Below are 13,531 nucleotides of genomic sequence, written 5' to 3' on the forward strand. Positions count from 1 at the left end.
AAATTGCCCCCAACATTTTAACGAATTAACAAAATAAAACTCCGGGTCTGTAGAAAATTTCAGTCTCAATTTTCTTAGATCACTCAATGTCGTGCATTTTTTAATTACCATCTATTCTCTACAGCCATAAATGTGCAGGCCTACTAATGTGATTGCATTGACTGATGCTGTGTCCATCTTGCTTTTTTTTTCATATTATCTTTCAAACAAAACTTGGCAAGCTCCTCATCAGGTGATTTTTTTTTTTTTTTTTTGGCCCAGTCTTTCTCTCTCAACCCAACCTGTGTCACAGAATTGTGGTTGTAGGGAAAAATTATAGTGCCACGTGCACTGCTTTAAAAAAGGTGGGGTACAAATCTAAACTAACAAACAAATGCTGGAACATATCCAAATTAAAATTAACATTACTGAGACAGGCATCAGGGCAAGTGGTGTTCACTTCAGCTAGTTCACATTCTGTGGCCAGGCACAAAACCCGATGGATTGCTCCGTTTGGGTGTTTAAAATGAATGGTTCTGCAATATATAGGAATTAGATGAATAGTCTTCCAATGGAGACAATCTGAGGAATGATAGTTTCCCCCATTTATATTACAGAAAAGAAAGAAATATTAGAGATCAAAAAGCAATTCAACAGGGTTTTATATGGAAATTAATAAGCAGAACGCATCAAAAATTTATTCTTTTATGACACAGGAGCTGTAATAGAGTCCACCCATCATCTGGGGGTGGGGGGGTGGGGGAGGAAATGTCTGTGCTAATATTTCTTTGCAAAAGATTTATCTGAAAAATAAAATATATTGGGAAAGTTGTGAACTAATATGTGTAGAAGACATAAAAGGAGAAATTTATGTTCAGTGCTTGCATATTAGGTAAAAGTTGCACACAAGAAGTACTATCAGAAAAGTTGCAAATGACAAATAGATACAAAGTTTTGTTATAGATTAAAAAGAAAAACAACCCATGAAAACCTATGGGGCCTCATCAGTAGATACAATTAATATGGAGCAGTTTAATGTTGAGCTGCATACCTCTCTTTACTCTTAAAAGAACATTATTACATGTATTGGCATTAGAGGAGCTGAAGATGTACAGAGCATTTCTTTACAAACGCACCATGTATTTTTCATCCTGAATGAATAAACAGGACAACCATAGGAGTTACATTCTACAATGGCTTTGTATATGAGGTGTATGGATATCCCATATCATTGCTCTTGCCTGTTTCATGAGTTTTGTGATTGAAGCTTTGTTCCAAGTGATTCTGCATATAGTAATCCATCAGATGCCTGCCTATAAATTGAAGGGGGAGGGGGAAATATCGTATTTTCCAAATTGTGGAATGCTCTCCTTAGAGAGAGCCATCTGTCTTCCAGGTTTCCATGTCTAGAACAATTACTTATACTATTCAAGAAAAAAAAGGGGACACCCACATAGAAGGGTATAGAAGTAAGGAACCTATGGCCCTTTTGGTATTCCCAAAGTTCAGTTCCGGGGTGAAATGCATCCCCATGGCCACATGATCAAAATTCATATCCTTGGCTATTGACTCATATTTATGATGGTTGCAGTGTCCCAGGGTCACGTGATCCACCTTTTGCGACCTTCTGACAAGCAAAGTCAATGGGGAAGCCAGATTCACTTAACAACCCGTGTTATTAACTTAACAACTGCATTGATTCACTTAACAACTGTAGCAAGAAAGGTTGTAAAATGGGGTAAAACCAGTGGTGGGATTCAGCTGGTTCTCTCTGGATTGTGCGAACCGGTAGCGGCGACTGCCGGAGGCTCCATCCACCTGCCCGGACGTAATGTGCGACTGCTGCGCATGCGCAGAAGGCCATGCACATGTGCAGAGGTGGTGCATGCACTCACATTTGTGAACCAGTACGGAAGGTAAGTGAATCCCACCTCTGGGTAAAACTCACTTAACAAATGTCTCATTTAGCAGCATACATTTTGGGCTCAACTGTGGTTGTAAGTCAAGGACTACTTGTATTTACTATCATTTCCCTACTCTACCCTATATAAATAGACTGAATATGGCTACCTTGGTTCAACCTTGGTTCAACTTGGTGGCAGAATTGTTTAGCCCAATAGTCATGTGTGTATGTATGTATGTGTGCGTGCACGTGCATGCACACATGTGTGCACATGCACTCCAAGTCAGGGAAAGTTGCCATGGGAATTAGAAAAACCAGAAAATGCTATTTCTGAATCTGCTCACATTCATTGTGGCTATTACAATCTAATTGAAGACTTTGGGAGTACACACTACTTAACAGCTGAACATTATTTTGCAATCATTAATACTTCATTAACAAGTGTTCAAAGAAAACGTTAATGCAGTAATGAAACTTTGCTTTATGCCTTTGCTCGCTCAGAATCTTCCCCTAGAAAATAGAACGTGAATATGTTCCAAAGTTGTGGTAATTGCAGCATCCAATTACACAGAGCTGCTGTATTAGAAATATATTACTCCAATACCGTTTTAAGATTGCAGATAATGTAACATATAATGTATAATTATAACTCACAAAATTGCACTGACAGATTGTACTACAGTATAATATGCAGCTCAGTATAAACACACACACAGGCACACATACACATTTCATCTAGTTGGTCACGATAGTACTATAAAATTGTTATCCATAACAGTGATTTGTTTTCATTAAAAGCAAAATTCCCAAAGCTGGAGGTTCTAGTATTCAAGACATATTTATTCAGCATCATCATACTTTAATATATAGCACCCTTAGTTTAGTATCCAAGAAAGACAATCAGTAGGCATGTAAAATCTATATCCCTATTGGTAGCTTGTGTTACCCATTCAAAAAACCATTAAGTACATTCCTCTTTAAGTGACATTCTAGGATTCTAGGATTCCTAATAGGCTAAATATCTTCTATGTAGCAACTGGGAAATAGATTCAGCCATACTTACCAAGGAGCCACTGGCTCAAAGCCGAGATATATCGATTTGACTTTTCTCTCTTCCTAATTCCCTAGCACTTTGTGCTTCAGCCAGGATTCCATGGGTATTATTATTATTGTCAATAGTGGGCAGAGGTCCTCCCACAGAGGTGAATTCCTGTTAAAATCAAAACAATAAAAGGAAAGGCTTTTATGCTCATATTAGCACTCATTGGCCTTTTCTTGCCAGTGCAAACGCCTGGAATAAAAATGGACACGGGCAAGCTTTCTGGTGCTTGCCAGCAGAGGCAAAGCATGGTGCAGGGCAAAAGCATCTAACAGTACATTTGCAAGAGGGCAAAGAGGATGATATCTAGTTGGTCATATAGCAGAAGTGGGTTTCGGCAGGTTCTGACCAGTTCTGGAGAATCTGGTAGTGGAAATTTTGAGTAATTCGGAGAACTGGTAGTAAAAATTCTGACTGGCCCCGCCCCCATCTATTCTCTGTCTCCCGAGTCTCAGCTGATTGGGAGGAAATGGGGATTTTGCAGTAACCTTCCCCTGGAGTTGGGTGAGAATGGAGATTTTACAGTATCCTTCCCCTGCCATGCCCACCAAGCCACACCCACAGAACCAGTAGTAAAAAAAATATGGTATATAGGCAATCAGCACTGCTATTGCAGAGACATTAGATAGCCCACTGTCCAATGAGTGGCTCAGAAAGTTCATAGCTTCTCTTTGCATGCCAACCGTTTATAGCCATTCCAAGCTTCAGAACAAATCAGATATGCTTAGTAGGTCCAGAATCCGGGCTTCATTGCATATGTTCAGGCTTCTGCGCATGAAGAGCTGTGGCGGCGCAGTGGTTAGAATGCAGCATTGCAGTCTAATTCTGCAGACTGCCAGTTGCCAGCAGGTCAGCAGTTCGATCCTGACCGTGTTGTGGTCCGCCAGCAGCCTGCGGAGCTGGCAGCGGAGTCGGACAGTGAGGAGGCTGGGGAGGACAATGGGTCAATCCTGGAGTCAGGGGAAGGCCCGGACGAGGGCTCTGCGTTGGAGGCAGAGTTGGGCCAGGGCCATCTGGGAACGATGCGCAGACTCCAGAGCCTCCAGAGGCGGATAGCAGAGAGGCAGAGGAACAGGAAGAGCCTGAAGGCAAGAGCAGCTAAAGCAATAAGGACGACTTGGGAGTAAGGCCAGGAGATGATTAGCCCCTCCCAGAAGGCTTAAAAAAGCAGCAACGGCTCTTGGGATCTTTGTAGGAAAGCAACATTGGTACATTTTGTTACTTGTCAGCATCTCTTGCTTCTGAACTTTTGCCAAGAAAAGCCTTTGGCAGAGTGCCAAATAAGACAAAGGTTGGTGATATGGCCGAAGGCCTGTTTATGAAGAATTTGTTTTGAAATTAATTTGGACTAAGCTGAGAATGAAGTAATTCTCAGCTGTTCTAATAAAATATGTTTGTTTAGGACTGATTGTGCTTGGTAATAACTACTTGGGCCTAGGTCACAACAGACCGGCTCAAAACTTCTATCCTTGCGAGGTCAATAACTCAGCCTTCCATCCTTCTGAGGTGGGTAAAATGAGGACCCAGATTGTTGGGGGCAATATGCTGACTCTGTAAACCGCTTAGAGGGGGCTGTAAAGCACCGTGAAGCGGTATATAAGTCTAAATGCTAAGTGCAATTCTATGGCAGAGAAATTTCATCTTCCTACTCAACTAACTGCGCTATTATCACTTCTCTGGTAGGTCAGCAAATGCATTGGTCCTCAATTCCTATCAGCCTGCACAACTACTGGCCCTGCTCCTACAAGGTTATGGAGGCTGAAAACCAATCCATCTAAGGAGGTGGGGTGGGGGGGGAGAAGCAATATTAGAAAAAGAACAGGCACCATGATTGATTCTTGGCTTTGCTTTTATGCAGCTGTACTCACCAGTAAGGGATGAATGGGAATTAGGCTTAGTTCAGCTAGGCCACAGTCACGTTACAAATTTATGAACCCAAGAATGCTTGAAGAAGTAGTAAGAAAAAGGTAATAAGGCTGTATCGAGCAAGATTGGTGGCTAAAAGAGTCATATTGAGAAATTAGAAATGTGATATTGTTCCAGATGTTAAGAAACGATAGCTGGAAATACATGATCTATCTGTCCTGGAAAAGGCAATATTTTCTACCCTTTGGCAGCTCTGAATTTTTTATGGTGAAGCAGGCAAAAACGTTCGTTGGAATTATCAAAATATGGAATCAATTTCTGGTTCCCTAAAATGATGTCTGTCGGGGAATTTGGTGGAAGGACCAGCATATTTTCTACCTCCTAAAGGAATATTTCATTGCATTATTTTCTGTCATACGTTTCTAAATAAAACAGATACTGAAAAGGCACTATAAATCTCCTGTGCTCTTTCACCAAAGAAAATAAACCCTACAATGCTATCCTTTGACTTTTCATTTCTTGCAGAAATGTGGAACACTTTATCTATCTGTCCAACTCTGTGTCTGTCTGCTCAACTTTCTGACTCCATCCATCTACCCATCCATTTTCTTATATTCCGAGAATTGGGCTGCCAAGGGCATAAAAAGCACAGTTCTCTCTGAAAACTGTTCTAAATCTTTTTTGGATTGCCGAAAATTGTCAGGTTCAAGTATACCTTTATAACGGAGGGCTGGAAAGTTGCCCTTAAAAAGAGCACCTGGGGAAGAGAGGAGGTTGCATATTTTTGGTGTCCGTGCCTCTACATACACATGCCCCCATCTATCATTTCCCATATGAGCAGCCTGACTTATACTGCTGTGCCTGGGGGTGTTAGTAGTTGTTAATTGTCCTCTAAGTGGAAGTTCTGCAATATTATCAACTATAATTGGCCTTGAATAGCCGTACCCAAGAGTAGCAAGGAATTGGTTGTAAGCATGACTGATAAATATACAGGTAGTCCTTGATTTACAACCATTTGTTTAGCAGCTGTTCCAAGTTAAAACAGCAGTGAAAAATGTGATTTATGACCGATCTTCACACTTATGAGTGTCGCAACATCCCCACCATCACATGATCAAAATTTGGGTGCTTGGCAACCAGCATTATTTATGATGGTTGCAAGCATATAGGGATCATGTCATCACCATTTGTGAATTTTTCTAGCCAGCTTCTAATAAATAATAAATAATAAATAAATAACTTTATTGTCATTGTACGTGTATACACAGTATACCCATACAACGAAATTCACTTAACACCCAAAGACCAGGTCCAACACACATAACAATCCCCAAACACACTCCCACCCACCACAATTCCCCACCCCTAAACCACCCAAACATCCACACAACAGACCAAGTAATACTGTCCAACAGCTCACTGATGGTGGCCCTTTAGTTCATTGTTGAGTGCAACTATAGCTCTGGGATAAAAACTATTCAGAAAACATGACGAGCAAAGTCTGTGGATTCACTTAACAACTGCACGGTTCGCTTAACAACTGCCGTGGCTCCCTTAACAACTGCAGCAAAAAGGTCTCATAAAATTGCATGCAACTCACTTGCTTTGCTTAGCAGTAGAAATTCTGATCCCCACTGTGAAGATCGTAAGTCGAGGACTATCAGTATTCAATTTCTAAAACGATTAGAGCGAATATTTCCCCGAATCAAGAGACTTCCTTTTTCTTCCACCCTCCTCCTCACCACAGGATGCAAGGCAGGATATGGCTAATACTTAGGAAACTGCATGAAGTTGTTCTTCCAAGGCAAAACTCACACAGCAAGCATCTGCTGCTCTAATTAATCCCCATTCATTTGCTTTGGAAGAATTTAACCCAGAATTGCTGAATGAAAAGAGACTCTTTGCAAAGCACTCATGATCCATTTGTGCAACAAACCAACAACGCTTTTTAATTTAAAAAATAATAACAATAATGAAGGGGCCACCGATCAAGAACACCCCTGAAAGCCATTGGGCCCTGATCAAGACTTTCCTCATTCAAAAGTCTCTCCTTTCTGATTTGCTAACCATCACTTTCCTCAGCATATATATGCAACTCTCTCTCTCTCTCTTTTATTGCTAAGGATATTTGCATGAAACCCATCTCCTGCTGTTCCCCCCTTCCTACTCCAAGTCATAATCCACTGTCGGTGATATTATAGTTTCTATGGCAACGACTGGAATGCCACTGAGTGCTGTGGGGGTTCAGGTAGGAGGCTAGATAGATGCTGTTCTCGGTCTGGGGGGGGGGTGGAATGAAGAAAGGGAAAGAAAAAGAAAATCAAAATCAAAAATATCCTGTCATAGCTTTCTTTTTCATTATTTCCATTGTGGGGAAACAGTACCTTTGGTGTTTTTCCCTCATAAAACAAATACAAAATGAAAAATTTTGGTGGTGGGTTAAGAGAGAGAGTTATTTTCGTGTCTCGGATATCAAGGAACGTGTTTTGTAGGTTTTATCTGAAATTAGAAAACATGCTGTATTTTTAAATGAAACAGGGGAGGGAATTCTTCTACATCAGGAGAATGCAGGAAGTATGTGGACTCATCTTTTACTGAAGGAGAGGGCTAGCTTTATATTGTATTGGCATAATAAAAAATTCGATGCTTGCAGATGGAAGTGTCTGCAACCATTGTCAGCAATAAACTTTGATATCCCACAAGAATATAATGGGCCTCCCCAGTTCTCCCACCTCATTCTGCTTCTGACAGCTTGTAGCCTTTTTCAGCCTTTTCCACACCATCAGGTAAATTTCTCCCTCCGCCCTTCCTTTTTTCTGGGCCAATATGATTGATTATGAGCCATCCAGTTTTTTTTTTTTTTGAGTCCTAGTGGCCACATAGATAGTTTTTCTACTCCAGGGGTCAGCAACCTGCAGCTCTGGAGCTGCATGTGGCTCTTTCACCCCTCTGCTGTGGCTCCCTGTCACTCAAAATATGTGTCACAACCACCAATGTGTGACACCCGCTGGCCTGCAATTTATTGAGCTTTTCAACCCCTGGTAGGCCAACCATGGATAAATCCAAGAAAAGAAAAGTTTCAGAAGAAAACAGAACATTTAATTCAACTACATATGCTAGTTTTGTGGCCGCTCAAGAAATAGTCAGGCACGGGAAGGGTTTTATGACTCCCGGTGTTTTCTTTTCTGTGGGAAACGGGTCCAAATGGCTCTTTGAGTGTTTAAGGTTGCAGACCCCTGATCTACACCATGATCTGTCCCCAACCTGGTCATTCAGATCTTCCAACAGTGCACCCGTTGTTACTGTATCTGTGTTAATCCATCTTTGTTGGTTATCTTATTTGTTTGATTTTTGTCCCACATTTATTATTTATTATTTTGGTAAATAAGTCAAGACGGCAAGCAGACACAATGCTAGTTTCTCCTCCTATTTTCCCAACAACAGTCTTGTGAGGTGGGTTGGGCTGAGAGAGAGAGACCAACTCAAGGTCATCCATCTGGCTTTCATGCCCAAGGCAGGACTAGAACTCATAATCTCTTGTTTTCTAAGCCAACACCTTAACAACTACCCCAAAGCCTCTTCTTCTCTTTCCTCCCACCCCATAATAATCACATGAAAATGTCAACTCCTAAAGATTCAGCGGAAAAGTCACTTAAAAAAAAATATCAAAGCACGCCATTCATAGAATGATTGCAAAGATGGAAAAGATTTATTGTTTGACAGTTCAGGCACACACTTCTGAGACAAACAATAGCTGGTGAAATGTAAAATCCTACCCCTCCAAAGCTTTGAGTGGACCAAATTTGGTAGCTAATAAGGTGATATAACTCACCCCAGAGTAAGCCTCATCTCATTACAAAGAAAAGTTGGGCTAAATGTTTGCAGGGATATAGGCTTCTATAGAAACTAGACACAGGGGAGAGTTACAGGAATCCTGTTGGATATTTAGGCAGCTGAGATGAGAATGGAAATGATCTTGGAATTTTAATTCCTGACGTACAAAGTTTTGTAGTGCTAACTCTTGGAATTTGGGACTGGAATGGCTCCCGGAGCTCTTTCTTCATTCTTTTCCTTATGTTTCTTTATACTCCATTTCCCTATAAACATACAAGCAAAACAGGTAGTAACAAAGCAACTGCAGATAACAAATCACAAGCATACAATACAATAACCCTAAACATGTTGTTTTAAAAAGAAATCTAAATGGGCTCTCAAAGTTGAGAAGCAGTAGAAGTCAATTCCTAATCAAAGCAACATTCAAGAGAAAAGGTCCAATCAACCAGAGCTGCCTTTACTGGGGGAAGAAACAGAGGTGAGAAGAGCTTCTCTTGAGAAATGATTTCAAATAAAAGGCCTCATTCCCCTCAAAGACCACTGATTTTTATGTGCAGCCAGCAAATATTTTAGCCTCACCCAACATAAGCTCTGCTTCTTACAGCCATTAAATATATAACCAAAGAGTTTTGAAGATAAATCATAGTATCTGGCAAGTCCATATGAAAAAAAAGAGAGAGAGAGAGAAGGAAAGATGGAAACTTTTATTGATATTGATAAGACACATACTGAAGAAATATTCCTATCCACTGTTAACCCAAAGGTGCTTTTTTCAAGAGGCAACTGGACTTTCTGTTTTTTCTTTGAAGATGTTTCACTTCTCATCCAAGAAGCTTCTTCAGCTCTGAAGAAGACAACCATGACCTGGATGACTGAGAATCTCCATAGACATCTACTGTTAACTCCAGCCAAGTAACAGTCTACTCAGATGTGGAATGACATAGGCTGAGAGCCCCATGTTCAATCGGACAACATGAAAAATGGTTAAACTCTCTAACTCAGGCATGTACCTGAAATCCCCCAACTCCAGACCTTATGTTATAGGGAGCAAGTGGCGATGGTGGTGGTATTTGATTGGAGGTTGAATTGGATGGACAGGGAAAGGAAAGTGTAATACCCACCAAACACTGTCTTGAAATTGTTCTATATTATATGTTTAGGAAGAGCACCCCTCGCCAACTTCGTTGCCAAATATCATGAAAGCTCAGTCATGAAAGCAGTGCAATTTATGTTGGAAGTACTTTTTTGCTGACTCAAAATGGAAGAGACGCATGTTCCTGTGGCTGTGAGAAACAGCTCCTAGTTTCATAAATTCCAATGGCAGTTCAATTAAAAACCAGCTTGCCTCCAGAGAAGATCTATTGCATATATTAGGTTTTCCGGTAATAAGTGATTTGATAATTACAGATTATTCAAATATGCAATCTTATCCAATTAGGGAATTGTGATGAAAAATGCTGGCACATTCTCCCTTGATAAAATAGAGTTATATAGTAATTTATTTCTACACTATATTTCTGATCGGAACGAACACTCAAGGCGACTTAAAACAGCACATAAAATACAGAACGCATAAAATAAAAACAAGTACATTAAAACAGGCATAATAAAATCGCTGATGTTGAAAGGACAGGCTAAAGAGATATGGCTTGGAGAGCAGAAACTAAATGTAGCAACTGAGAGAGGCTATTCCATTGACTGAGGGTGATAAATGAGGTGGGAGAGAACCTTCTCCCATGTTCTCCATTGATGGGACTTTGAAAGCAGGGACATCATAGAAAAGCACCCCTCTCCTGTAGTTCTTATAGGCCAATCAGGTTGGTAATGGGAGAAGCAAACCTTCAAATGGTCAGCCTTTAAAAGATCAACACATTCCTTGGACTTAGATGGGAGGGACAATGAACTGGGTGTTGGTTACCTTGAAGTAGGAAAAAATTCTTTCTTAGAAGAAGGTCTAGGACAGTGATGGCGTGTGCCAAAAAGGTTATGTGGAAACATCGTGCTCGCTCGTTGGGGCCGCGCTCCGGAAAAGCCGAACTTCTGGGTTCTAGCGCGCATGTGTGCCTGATGATCAGCTGGCTGGTACACATGTGCACACCGGTTTTTGGCACTGCTGTGCAGGTGAAGGACAGCTGGTCATCCGCATGTGCATGCATGCCATAAACCCAGAAAACAAATTAGCAAGGCCGTACATGCTGGGCAACATGGCTTTGCGTGCCATTTTGGGCACGTGTGCCATAAGTTCGCCATCACAGGTCTAGGACTACGAGGTTGAATGCAGGTGCAGCAGAACATAGAGTGTCAACTAATGGTACGTAGACCACAAATAACACTCAAAAGTCATCGAGGTAGATCCCAGGATTAATCATGAAAATTTAATTCTTTAAAACTTGGCACAAATGATAAATATAAACAGAACATCTGTACACTTGCCTGCAATTTGCCTAAGATGCTCTTGGAGAATGCCCAACTAAGTGCTTAAAGGCATCCCCTTGGTGTTTACTAGATAATCATGGTATTGTCACATAACACTTCAACACTATGAGAGTTGCATTGCTTCCTAAGTGCAAATCAAGATGCTGTCTTTATAGATAAAGCCAGAAGTGGTATTCAGCAGATTCTGACCAGTTCAGCTTGCTTACCTTAGCTGCTGGTCGCAATGCCTTGCTGTAATTCCTGCAATCCATTGCATCAGCAAGCAACTGAATCTCCCTGCCTGCAATCAAGCAGGCAGGGAGTTGTGGACTTCAACTCCCAGAATTCCTCAGCCAGCAAAGCAAAGCTGGCTGAGGAATTCTGGGAGTTGAAGTCTACAAGTCTTAAAGTTGCCAAGGAAATCCCTGTTCTATTGGGTAAGTTTTTTTCTCCTTTGGGAACTTTAAAAAAATAGTTAATTGGGTTTTTTTTAGTTGTTCTTTTTTTAGACATAGCCATTTAAAGTTTAGGAAGTTTTAAATTTAGCTGCTTTTATATAAAAATAAAAATAAATAAAAATAAAATAATATTTGTGCAGCTTTCTGAGATTTAGTGTGTTTCTGTAGTGTTTCACTCTAACTACACAAACACACAAAATCTCACAAAGCTGTATGTGAAATTTTGTGTGTGTGAGAAGTGTGAAAGTTGTTTTGGGGGGCTTTTTGGGGCTGTGTAATGTTCCTGCTTGTTGCAGGGGCCATTTTGGGTCTAGCACAGTTGCTTTTACATTGTGGGTGAGCCAGTTGTGTTGTGTTGTGTTATGTGTGTGTAAAGTGTGAAAGTTGTTTTTTGGGCTTTTTGTGGCTGTGTGAGGTTCCTGCTTGTTGCAGGGGCCATTTTGGGTCTAGCACAGCTGCTTTTATATTGTGGGTGAGCCAATTGTGTTGTGTTGTGTTTTGTAGGTTAAAAAAGGGTAAAGAAGTGACATTGACTTGGCCACGCCCACCTGACCAACAAGCCACACCCTCCCAGTCACCTTACCACCAAGCCCCGCCCACTAATTAAGCTACGCCCACAGAACCGGTAGCAAAAAAATTTAGATTTCATCCCTGGCCCCGCCCCCATCTATTCTCTGCCTCCCAAGTCCCAGCTGATCAGGAGGAAATGGGGATTCTGCAGTAACCTTACCCTAGAATGGGGGGAATGGAGATTTTACAGTATCCTTCACCTGCCACGGCCACCAAGCATGCCACACCCACCAAGCACGCCCACAGAACTGGTAGTAAAAAAATTTGAATCCCATCACTGGATAAGAGCCCTGTATGGTTTTAACTTAGAGACTGCCTATTTCAGGTGAGCTCTGCTTGCCTGATTTGGGGAACTAGGAGGCATCTGCTGAAGGTTCCAACAGGAAGCCAGATGACAAAAGGCTGGAAGTTGGACGTTCTTTATTGGCCGCTTCCCTCCTTTGGAAAAGCTTTTCCCTGAGGTAAAAATGCCCCCTCTTCTTATAGACTTCCTTACTTTTCCCAAAGGCCTTTGATAATTAGTGGCTAGAGGAAGATCTCTGCCATTATTGCCAGCTATTGCTACCATTTTATTGTTTTTCATTATATTGTTTGTTATATTGAGCTTGGCAGGGTGCACTGCTGAGGGTCCCTGGAGTGTGGCAGTTTATAAATGTTATACACAAATAAATCAAAATAAATAAACCCATCCCTCTTGAAAACAGTGGGCTTTTTGTTTCTAAGCACGAAGAAGCCTTTATTCATTGATAAAAAGATGGATGGGATTTAACAGAAGAAAAATTTGGGAATTACCTCAGAGGGGTTATTTCATCTCGACGCATCATTTTGCAAGAGTGGGTCTTAAGACTGCTTGCCTAAAAATGCAAGTGCAATTTAAGGGGCCACCAGATGTTCCTGATCTATAAGTGCCTCTGGAGGAAAATTACTATTTACATACAGTCTAGTTTAATACACAAAGAAAAGGAATGGTGAGCCATGTAAGTGGTGCATGAGCCCCCTAGTGGAACTTAATGCTCTTTGCCCAGCATTACCCCAGCTGATTGCCTGCAAAAAGAGATCCCTCTGAATTCAACCCATGTACTTTTATGTAGTGTAGCCATTAATGACAAGGAATATCTCTGCCTCAAAACTTATCAAAACTGTGCATTTTTAGAAAAGCGCCTGCTTCTTTCCAATAAATTTTTCTCTTCCATGCACAATCTGGAGACAGTCATGTCCATCCAACTTTGGAGAGCTATAGGAGATGCTGAGACAATAGATACTGTACTGGTGGATTGGTTCAGCATACTCTTCAGGCTATGAATACCAGTTAACATGCTATCCTATCTTCCTTCCTTCCTTGCTTCCTTTCCTTTCCCTGCCCCCTGTCTCTCCATCCCAGGAAAAAGACATCTGGTAACTAGGATT

The sequence above is a fragment of the Pantherophis guttatus genome, chromosome 2, assembly GCF_059756535.1.
Source record: "Pantherophis guttatus breed Tessera chromosome 2, ASM5975653v1, whole genome shotgun sequence".
Taxonomy (NCBI): domain Eukaryota; kingdom Metazoa; phylum Chordata; class Lepidosauria; order Squamata; family Colubridae; genus Pantherophis; species Pantherophis guttatus.